This window comes from Scatophagus argus, chromosome 13 (assembly GCF_020382885.2).
Source record: "Scatophagus argus isolate fScaArg1 chromosome 13, fScaArg1.pri, whole genome shotgun sequence".
Lineage (NCBI taxonomy): Eukaryota > Metazoa > Chordata > Actinopteri > Scatophagidae > Scatophagus > Scatophagus argus.
Genome location: NC_058505.1, coordinates 11500635 through 11512732, shown reverse-complemented (window position 1 = coordinate 11512732; position 12098 = coordinate 11500635). Strand labels below are relative to the sequence as shown.

The window sequence follows — 12098 nt, the reverse complement described above, 5'->3', positions numbered from 1 at the left end:
GTAATAACTAGCAGACAACAGCAGTTACTGCTGGAAAAACAACCATTTACCATTTATCCATGAATGTGTTGATCCATTAAACGGGGACAACTTTGAAGATTATTATAACTCGAATTACAGCGAACTGAAGGAGTTTGGAAGCATGACTGCATCGTTATACTTCAGTTAAAAATTCAAGATATTTTTTATTAAATTAAAAGTGTAAAATGACCCAAGTTAAGTTTTTCTTTTCCACCACTACTCTCTACCCTGTTAAAGGAGCTTAATTGTTGTTTGAAAACCAATTCCCTTCATGTACATCTAAACTCAGCAACATGTCAAGAGGAAGAAAATCCTGACACAGGTTGTCTATCAAGAATATACAAGTGGCTTCAGACAAATATCCATGACAATTTTGACAAATTGACATGTCATGACATCAACTATTCCAATTGATTTTCTCTAGGCAAGCTTTTATAATGACTCTATTAGACTGCCCAAGTAGCTGTAATTCAGGGATGTACAAGAAAAATCTTCTACAGCACACACATATTCATGCACTTTAACAACAAAAGCACACATACACACACAAACTAGCAAGAGCAGGTCGTTAAGCGGCTATTGTTGTGTTCCTCTCTGCTCAGCATGATAACGGGTTGATTGATACTAAGGTTCCCCAGTTAATCACCTGGCTGTGACTACAAATGCACACTGTCTTGCAAGTGATGCACAAACTACAACAGCAAATTAAAACATGAGACACTCAGCATTAACACAAAGGCAAATAAATATACAACTGCACATGAGTACAAAAACAGGACTCGCACACATACAAGCTCTTGCCACAAGCAGAATGCACCTGCCGAACATCCATCCCCATCCCCACACAGGCACAAGTTAACTCACCTGCTCTGAGTGACCAGCTGAAAGCTTTCAAATTGGCCTTGGGTAATCTTCTTGTCTCGCGCTCTCTTCACTCTCTCTCTGTCCCTTTGGCTACTCTCTCTGTGGCCGAACACAGGTGTCCTGCGGGCCGCTCAAGCTTCCTGTGTGGCTCGGCGTAAGTGCATCGATCTCTCTGCCAAGTGGTACGTGGTCCTGCTGTTTCCACGAGACTCAGATGTGCTCTCTCCGCTGCTCACTCTGCCTCGCACAGCTGCAGAGGGAAATATGAGGACGGGCAACGTGGTTGAGTGCTGCTCTACTCTCCCTCTTTCTCTCCCTCCCTCTCTTTCTCTCTCTCTCTCTCTCTAGTGAGCTGAGGTGCTTACTCTCTCTCAGGTTGTGAGCTGCTACAATGCTCACTCCTACTATCTCTTCACTCCTTCTTCCTGTACTGAAGTGTATGCTATCTCACCATCTCTTTTTTGCTGTTTCTCCACTGATTCCCCCATCTGTCTTTCTCACTCTCATTATTGATCCATGTATCTCTGTCCTTGCAAGTGCAGCCTCTAGTGGCTGCCTCCTGTCTATGCCGCTTCTTATTTTCAGCATCAAATTGTGAAGTGTCTTGTGAATTTGCTACAGAATCTGAGTTGGTGACAACATCATCTGAAAAAAGACAAGAAAACAAAACAACAAACAAACAAACAGCCAAAGAGAAGGGAAGAAACTAATCATTAAAATGTACACAGTTGATTATTCAGTATTGATTAATCAATCAATCTTGTTTCAATTAATTGGTTAATTTAGTTCATAATTTAGTGCATTGTCAATGTCTCATTATATTTTTTTGTTTAATACCACCAACAGTCAAAAACTCAAAGGTATTCAGTTCACAGTGATTTAAAACAGAAAACATCCTCAGACCTTAACCATTTCATTCATCTCTAAAGCAAAAATATCAAATATTTTATAGGTTCAATCATGTTACATGTGAAGATTATAGGTATTTATTTTTTCTTCATTATAATATGAATTTCTTTTTTTGTTTGCTTGTTTTGCATTGATAGTTAGACTATAGAGGCAGCTGAGGATGTGGACTGTAGAAAAAAAGCAGCTGACAACGTTTCAGAATTTTCTGACCTTTAAAAAAATAATCGATTAATTACGAAAATTGGTTATCCATTGATCAATACTGAAAATAATTGTTAGTTCCAGTCCTATAAGTGACACACTTAAATAGTCTGAGTGTTTTGAACAAAGCACTGAAAGGGAAATCCCAACTACTAACTTTATGTGTACTACTACCTTTTAAACTATGAGCCATGTGAAAGTTTTTTGTTTTGTTTTGTTTTGTTTTTCAGTTCAGCTCAATCGGTAACCTTAACAATACAATCACTTTTTAAAGAAGTTTTCTAAATTAATTTGCAAAGTGCTTGGAACGCACTTGAATAAGTGTTAGCTACTTCTGCCAAGCTACTGGATTTAAACTTAACACAATTGCTAACAGGTAGCTAGCTAACTCTAAAAACCTTAGCTAGTCTGTTTTTTAGGAATGGGGGAATTTACAAAGTTTACTATTAGAATAATACAGGTCTAATGGTGAAAAAATATAATACCGTGATGAAATTATAAACACACAAGTTACTGAAGGTACTCTCGTTGGCAAGATATGTTTTGAGGTGAAAGTAAGTTAAGGTAACGACAGCCATCCGACTTCAGCACTACACTAACGCTAACAGTTAACATTGCAGTTGCTGTCAATGCTAATTAACACAGGTAGGATGAATTTGGAGGAAACTCACCAAAGTTAAAGTAAGCATCTCAGCAATCTTCTGGAAGAAACATTAAGAAAATAAACTTATTCCAACAAGGTGTGAGTGATGTGAATTAATGTATGTCATTCACACAAAAATCCACAGTGACGCATTAGTTCTGGACAGCAGCTAAGCGTCATTGTGCTCAGTGCTGCCTCCAGTGGCTGGAAGATGCATTGTAACTATGTGGATGTCAACACAAGCCTATATGAATATATTAAACTACGAAAGGACTTATATCCCTTTACTTGTGCCAAATGAAAAAAAATTAACAGTGTAACTGAAAGATAAGAACTAACTTTATTTTTATCTTAAATTAATCACTTTGCCATGATAAAACCTTCTGTGCCTGCTGTGAGTGAGGAGTGCAGTTCCTCACTGAAGTATTTTTGATGATTTGGACTGAACAGTGGAGGGAGCATCTTCACAATCACAGCAGTAGAGGATGAATCAATCAGGATTTAACTGTTTTGTGGTGAAGCTAAAAAGGTCATGAGCTACTTTGTAGTGTGATGGAAAATATTTGTAGGAAATTGTAGCAGTGGAAGATATAATTCTGAGGTGGAACATCGTTGTTGATTTGTTTGTTGATGTGTTTGCCAGACTATGATAAAGAAAGGACCCAAGAGGAATGCTGATGTTTTATTCTTAGTAAGTTACACACGTGTGTGTGTGTGTGTATGCATGCACCCACCTCAACCTGTGCATACAATCATCAAAACAACACAGGAATCACAGCGTATTCACACCACAGGAGATGAACCAAAACTACCTCAGGCTTTCCAACAAACAGGATTGATAATAATTGTGTGTTTATGTGGGAAAGAATAATGTGTGGGCTAAATGGTAAGACACTGGCCTAGATAGAGATCCATAGGGTGCCATTAGCCAGACATAGAAGGAGAGCCTGATGCTAGCTGTCACAGCTGATGAACAGACTTTGCAGAAGATCGCTTGCTGGCTTGTGCAGGGATCATCATGGTTAATTATTTCTAAACACTCAGCAAGAAAACCCCTGGAAAAGATAAATAGTTTTAAAAAATCACACTTTCAGAAGTGTGAGAACACTTCTGAAAGTGTGTTTCACACACTCAAAAGAGTGTTTGACTTGTTGTTACAACAGTCACATTCATGTTTTCACATTTATCGCTACATTGCTTGAATAAGCCAAAGAAGGGGATCTTAAACCACTAGAAAATGGGATTTAAAAGTAAACTTATCTCACCATAAATTTAACAGAAGCCATTTGTAAAAGTCTTTAGCCCTCCTAAAAGTTGCAAATGTGTTCTTTATAGAAAAAAGACAACAAAAAAGCACATCAGTGATCGTGATGACAAACTTTTATATAGTCATATATTTCAAATACCTCTCCACGCGAGTTATGGGCATGTCTGAAATATATTACATACTCAACATACATAACCTCACTCCAATACGTAATACCACAAACACACACACACACACAAATAGAAGGCCCCGGTTTACATATAATTATGTTCATTTTGCAAGCGCCTTTGTCCAAATGGCTTACATTTTTTTTCCAATGCACGCAAATAAATTGCAATTTAGGATTCAGTGTCTTGCTCAGATGCAGCTCAGCATGTTTAAATGAACAGCCAGGGATCAAATCACCAATGATTTGCAATGGCTTGCAGTTGCCAAGAGTTAAGCAAAGCAGTGACACTCCACGCCATCCTCTGCCCACATTCACATTAAGTGATGAAACAGTAAAAAAGGTGGTGAGCAGTTAGATATTTCAGATTTAAAAAAAAAAAAAAAGCTACAGTCTAATAAGCTGTTTTACTTCAGCAACTCATTAGAATTTTTTTTTAAAGAAATGTGTGATAGAAAGGAATTTAACAAGAAAAGTAAACCCTTAACTTGAATTCAAAGAGAATTGAAACCCGCAATCACTCCTAAATTGATTGTTTTTTAATAACACTAGACATTATTAAAATGGAATTCTGCTCACTCTTGTTTACATTTCTAACATCTGTAAACATTGTAGCCTTACATAAAGGGTCTTTAATGTTGAAGCTGGCTACAGCGTGATGCAGCTTTGCTTTGTAATGTTTGGGAGGTTATTCACTGTGGCAGCACTTCACCCAAATTCAGCCCCAAATTGTGAATCATATGCATCAATATATTATTCCAATGTAATCTGAATGCTTTTCAGCTTTGTCTTTGTGTGCATGCAGAAAGACACTCATAAAAACAATTCATTCAATCTAAGAAACTTAATTAGAAGATAAGACTTGCTGTGGTATACCAGGCTGCGAATGCCTGCCGTGATTTCCGAACAACAACAGCAATGTTGATTATTTTAAACATCCATTTCCATGCAAAATGCAATAATACAAGCTGTACTGTGCATAACTCAGCACTCACTGCTGCTCCACTGACTTTCCGATTTATTTACCTCTTGCGAGAAACATTCATGAGAAATAAATGCAATGCCAATGGCATTTCCCATACTATGCAGCAATTCATTGCATCATTGTCATTTATGGGCCAGAGAAAGTGGACGACTTCATGAAAGTTTGATAGTAAGAAATGATTTCAATCGCATGTAGATAACTTCAGCCTGTTTTTGCTGTGGCCTCAGCTGCTCCAATAGTCTTCTTCCCACTATGTCGTCAAACAAGGCTAAACAGCTCTTATTCTTTATTTATGACACTGCATAGCTTCTTGAGCAAAGCCCCAAGCAAGGCTGTCTGTATTTACTTTAGATTGGATGTGATGCTGTACTAAATAAGGCTTTTAATCCCTTTTTTATCAACAACTCGGTTATCCTTAGCACTGCAAGACATGTTTTGCTTTCCTGTGGAAAAGTGGCTGTTGTGTAAAAAGTCAACTTGCAACCTATATGGAAAATGAACAATAATACAGGGCAAAGTGGGGAAAAGAAAATTCTATTTCCCAGACACAGTAGGACAGTCATTCTTGATGGAAAATGTAGTAAGTGGCCCAAACTAAATGGAAACTTTGGTTTATCATAAAGCAGAGACAACAAAATCTCAAAAGAAATGGTACTCAGGACTACTTTGAATTACTGAATATATGTGCGTCATCAGGAGGATCAAGGGTTTTGACTGGTGATAAAACCTCCCACACCGTAATCATTGAGACTTTCCCATTGTTTGAAGTCCCCCTCCAGTCAAAATGTGTTCCTATTGAATGTATGAGCTTAACTTTGTGATTAAAGGATGTATGTGCAGGGTTTGACACTGCAAGGCTGGTCTCACATTCGTTGCTGAAAGTAAGTTAGCTGATGTACATATATGATTTGTGACATCACGAATGGCCTGGCAGCCAATCCTCAGCCAATATTCATCAAGTGGCCTTCACAGTACATACACCGAGCATTCAGTAAAGTAGGAGACATCTAAAATCCATCAAATAAACTTGTCAAATTAATACCTGAATATTTAATAAATTAAGGAAAATGGATGCCATGTTGCTGATTTGACTGCCAGAACAATGTGCATGTGTGTATGGTGTTTTTGTTCTTGTTTGTTTGTTTGTTTTTTAACATTTATACTTGACCATGTCGGTAATTCAATTGAAGTAAAGTGTGATTCTAATGTGAAAGTGGAATGCTACAGGGTGAATAATCCAGCTGGTAAGTAGAGGGTTTGGCTGGTATACAAATGTGTTGAGGGATGGTTTGGTTTGATAGTAGGAAACAGAAGTACTCAAGTAAAGTACAAGAACGTCAAAATTTTTAAAGTGCAATAGAGTAAATGAGGTGACGATTTAGGAGTCGTCTTTCAGGAATGACCCACAAAGTTTGTACAGCATCCGTCTGCAGAACAGAAAAATGATCAGCAATGACAGATGGAGGACCATGAGTCTATATCAAAAGACTGAAACTTTGAGGATTTTATACATTTAGGAGAAATTTCTAGAAAATAGAGCAAGGTCTGCCAAGGGAAAACATCCAGCCTCTAAATGAAAAAGGAAACATTCATTTCTCTACTTAATTAAACATGAAAACGTTCTTTCTTTCTTCTAATTAAAGATCTACAGAGCTAGCCACTAAAGTAATCTCAGATGTCTCCACACTTCATTTCACTTCTTTTAGCACCACGGCAGCACCAGGAGAGGGGGTCCGTCAATGACTATTCGTCAGTCCAAAACAAAGAGAGGCAACAACTAAACCGAAGCACTTTGATGTTCAGGCTGCGTATTTTTAGTCAAGAAAACACAGAAGGGTACAAAAACTAAGTGCAGATGGGTAGGAAAGCAAAGATGACAACTAACAACACATTTGCTGTTTGAATCAAGTCATCGGAGTGATATGGCTTGCAACTGACAACTAAAAAGTGGCAAAATTATGTCAAAGTTTGCCATTTGCTGTGCATTATAACACCAAGCAGGCTGCATTAATGTCTGTGTACAAAAAGTCTGTATCAAGTATTGTGTGTTGATGCCTATTAATCATGCAATATTCACAAAGCTGACCATTAAACCTTTAATAGATTTTAAAATGCTATAATTTAGTTTTAAGCAATTGAAAGAGCAAATATAAGTATGTATAAATAAATTATAACTTTCTCCTGTTGTCTAATTACACACAAAGAAATCCTTACAGTGTGTTACAAAGTATTTATGAAGTATTTATAAGCATATCCAAATCAATCACAGGCAGGTTTAGCAAGATGGTTATTAAATAAATAAAATAAAATAAAACCTTAGCTCAAGATTTCTGCCAGAGGTTTCAGCTACATGTTCTGGCTTTCATCCTCACATAAATCCCTGTAATGATTTACAAATAAATAAATCAGTAACGTAATTAATAAATTGCATTAATATAATAATCTAATATGTGAATAATATGCTCAATTTGTCCTGTTATATAATCAAACAAAACAGGAAAACATTTATTGATTTATTGTTTGGTTTGATATACATTTTGCACGTTTGCATCTGCAAACTTGAGCAAAAAATTCCCTGCCATCTGCTTACAACCACATTATATTGTGTTATAAATATCTAGTATTTATATATTGCTTATAAATACTATATACGGGTGTTAGTGTTAAGTATTGTACCAGAGAACATGTTTTCTTAATGTCAAGGACTTCAGGCACATGGTGTGATCAGAATATGAGTGAATACATACTGTAGACAGAGCGGGTGAGAGCTAAAGATTTAAATGTAATGACACTAATCATGTGAGCGTAACTTAAATCCAGCAGTGGCATGATGATGGAGGCAATTTGCATGTGAAATGAATAAAGTGAATGCAACCAACCACATTAAAAACACATCCTGTCTGACACCCCCCCACCCACCCACACAAACACACAAACACACAAACACACACACATATAAATGTACACACATTCACACATTGACATTGTAAAAACAACCAGACCTTGCTAACGAGAGCAGCAGCTTGAACCTGCACGGAAAGAAATAATGTACTGCATATCACAGCAACACATAACTCAGTATTTTCATGTTTGTTTGTTTCATTGTTCAGTTATATATATTATAAGTGCGTTTGATTGGAAAGTAATTGTTGGTGTGACTGTCCTGCTGCTCAATAAGCGTAAGCATGTTTTTGTTCATATTCCAACATGCTTAGCTTCTGCTGATGATGAATGTAGGTCTAATAATGTGAGATTAATTTCTTTACATTAACACAGACAAACAACCAAAAAACAAACAGACAGATGTAAGCGTTTCTGCTTACATTTAAAAAAAATTAAACTTTGTCCTATGGAGACAGGTTTTTGTTTTTTGGTTAAGAATACAGCAATTTTATATTTTACCACAATGAAACCAGAATCAGTTCCTTGGAGTCAGATTTATTGAAGAGGCACAAGAGTCTCATGCTCACTCTCTCTCTCTCTCTCTCTCTCTCACACACACACACACACACTGGCAGTATGAATGCTATGCCAGATGAGTGAGAGCTGGCAACTCGGTGCATGCTAAGCAGTCTTGGCTCAAAACAGTCCCCTCATCAGCTCTTCAAGAGGTGGCCTTCATGGAAATTCCACAGATCTATTTTTAACTAAGAACTCGACTATTCTGCTCACGATAACAGCAGGTCAGTGAGTGGTTCTTTAGTAGTTTCTGGGGGGAGGAGGATTGTCTGACAAATTGAACCATACAGACACATGCTGTGGTCCAATACTCGTACTATTATGTTACATGTTACAGTATGTATCAGAAACACTAGGATGCCCTTACAGCATCACGTTGCTTTCAGCCATCTTGCTCTTCTGGCTATTAAGTCCCACTGTCTCCTTCGGCAGTGGAAGATGCTTCACGTGGACCGAGCAGTCGATGGATAACACAAGCCGCAATAACAGATGGGAGCGCTTTCAAGTGTATGTGCTAAACGTTGTGTGTGATAGTTACATTGATATAGACTACATACAGCTTATGACGGATGTATGAGCAAGATGGTCAAAACTGAAGGTGCAATGATACGATGAAACAGTATGTCTCAGTTGTACACCTATTACCTAAGGGCAGCTGTAGCGCATACTGAAAGATAAAAGCAAAAATATTATCATTTATTATTATTATTATTGCTTCGATTTGCTATGCAGCAATAATACACACACTCAGACATTAACAGGGACCGATTAATAACATGTTGCAGCTGTTGAGGTGGAGCAGTAATGTCAGCAGAGTAACACACTGAGGCCTCCTAGTGGACAGGTGAGGAATAGCTGGGTAGGAGTAGAAACTACACATGTTCGCATCATACCATACCTGTTTTTCTATCAAAAGTCTTCACAGAGATGTTGTTTTTAGCTTGCCTCACTATTCTTTCAATATGGCAGGTTATTTTTTATTAATTCATTTTTTAACAACAGACTGAAGATTTCATGTTTAAACAGAAAAAATAATTTTTCTTATGTATTTTTGGGGGCCTTTGTCGACACTTGCCACACTTCACCTTTTCAAATATATTTCTATGTTGTACAATTAATTTAATCTTGAGGGCTGTAAAGTCGTCTCAGTCATGCTTAGGTGATTTGTGTTTTGTTTAATTTTCTCTTTCAGTTCAAAGTATTTGTTGTGGACATTCAGAGCTCTCTGCACAGTGAAGATAAGTAAAACTTGAGATCAGCTACTCTCAGAATATGTATTATTTTAAGCTGTTATTCTGTTTGTCTACCAGAAACCTTTCACTCAAATAGTTTTAAATGCCCTAACTGTTAACATTAATGTTTAACTTTATACCACAGTCTTACTTACTCATTTTCTCTCTCTGAGTTTTTATTAGTCTGTCACAGTAAATTATAGACATGTGAGGAGTGTTTCATCTCAGGTGACAGCAGAAGGAGAGTTTATCAGATGTTATTGGTTTTTTTTTTAAACAGATATCTGGTGTTCCTCCAGTCAAGCGCATTGATTGATGTCTGTTTGGCTTTGAGTGATGCTCCACAGTCTTCACAGTTGGCCACACTCAAGTGGAGATGTGTTCAGAAGAATGAGTGTTTCATTTCATTTCATTCCACAAAAGCTTTAAGAAATTAGGCAAATACCTTGGAAAAATTTGACTTACGCTTGCTCAACATTTATATTATTTTTTATTTTATATTGTTTAAATAATTAAGGATTATACTGTTCAACAAGCACAATCATGTCAATTAATATTGCAAAATGAAGTATTCAGTAAGAGATAATCCAATGTGAAATGATTGGGCTGTTGCTGTTCTAAACAATATCTATATTTCACTGCATCTCACACTTAATGGTTTAACATTTTCGCATGCCCTATTAAATTGCCACTGTATTGTATGTATATATATATATATATATATATATATATATATATATATAATTTGTTTGTTTGTTTTGCGGAAAAATGTAGAACTTGTGTATTATCACCATCCACTGCGGTACGAATGTACAGTCTGACAAGCTGCTGAAGATATTCATGAAGAGAGGACAGAAAGGTGAAAACAGCACGAAAAACAAAACTGTTTTATTGCTGCACAAGTGAGGAATAAGGCTTCTTTTCTGCTGCTCTGCGTTGACCGAGACGAGGATGGTGGTTTGAGATGAGAGGCGTGGGATTCAGGGTATTGAAAGCTAAAAAAAGCAAGTGAGACAACATCTTAAGGTTCAGTACTTCATGTTTCATATGTTGTTAGACTAAAATACCACCAGTTATTGGAACCACATAGACACAAAGTTTATCAGTGATTTGGGGATTCTGATGTGAAAAGCCAAATCTTTATTTACAGGGCAGGTATCCAAACTTGTTTTCACCATGAGATACAGTATCAGGGCTCAGATGCCTTTTTTTTATGGGTTTTTATGAGTGCAACACTCAGAAGACATTTGGTAATTAAAATAGATATTCAAAGGATTTTCTAACTCAGGCTGCTGAAGCTTCATATTATCTTCATCAGAACTTGAATGAGGTGTAAGGTTTTAGTGTCTCACAGTGTAGTTGTGTTATGAAGGCCTCACTTCACAGACTATATGGACATGAGCGTCAAAGTGTGTATGGCATGTGAGTGTGTTTAGGAAACATTTTACTTAAAGTGGTTCCCTTCTGTCCCTGTTGCCTTGTTTTGGCAGTGCACATTCCTGACGGTATCTGACTTTCTGGTTGAATGCAGACATTTTGTAATAATATATTTATATATATATATAGTAGATCATAAAGCCGTCACCCAGGGATCCACCGAAGAGACAAAAACGGCAATACCTGTAATCAAAGACTGAGGTGCCGGCAGAAAAAAAAGCAGCAGACACCAGGACTGTCTTGAAAGAACTGCATTTGCGAGTGCCTTTTTGGTCGAACCTAAACTACTCTCCTGAAGTCAAGTACACATTTAAAGCGCTCTTGTAGATTGTCGTGGAAGTGGAAGGCAACACACTGTCCTGGGATGGACTCAGTGTGCTCTTTCCAACATGGAACGGTGAGGCAGACAAGGTGCAGTTTTCTTGGATAATGGACATTTTGCTGGCTCCACTGATTGTGGACATGATGTATTATGCATTTTGAAGCTTTGAACGTGCACCTCAGGTCATGTCACATAGACTTGACTGAACATGAATACTTTGTATTTCAGTACACAAAATGTCATTATGTTAACAGATAGTTTCATTGTTTCATATATTGAACGCAATAAAAGATCTTAAGTAGACATGAAAAAGTCACATTTGTTAGTTTGCCAATTAACAGTTTGGTTTGTTGAACATGAATAAATCATGTTCAACAAACATGATTGTACACCCAATGTTTTTCATGTTAATCAATTAGATGTTTTTAAGTAAGGTTTAAGATTTTAGTATCATTTAATACATTTAGGACGTGAAGGAAAGGACAAAGTCAGGTGACAAACAATTTGTTTATGTTTAGACATAAAAACTATTTGGTAGGCTAAATAAAAGATGATGGTTCGGCTTTGGTTTCACAAGAAACACAAACACTGG

At 37.0% G+C, this 12098-nt stretch overlaps 1 protein-coding gene across 10 annotated transcripts in view; it reads right to left on the bottom strand.

Annotated features, from left to right (window-relative positions):
* tnr (tenascin R (restrictin, janusin)) overlaps positions 1-2800 on the bottom strand; it is a 152625-nt gene extending 149825 nt beyond the window's left edge. For 7 of the 10 annotated variants that reach the window (XM_046408274.1, XM_046408271.1, XM_046408279.1 and 4 more), the window contains exon 1: positions 886-1473. The gene's annotated coding sequence lies outside the window, so the exon portion shown is untranslated. Of the gene's footprint in view, positions 1-885; positions 1474-2666 lie in introns of those variants that run through there. The other 3 variants (XM_046408273.1, XM_046408275.1, XM_046408272.1) reach the window with 3 other exon arrangements.
* Between the last annotated feature and the right edge of the window lie 9298 nt (positions 2801-12098).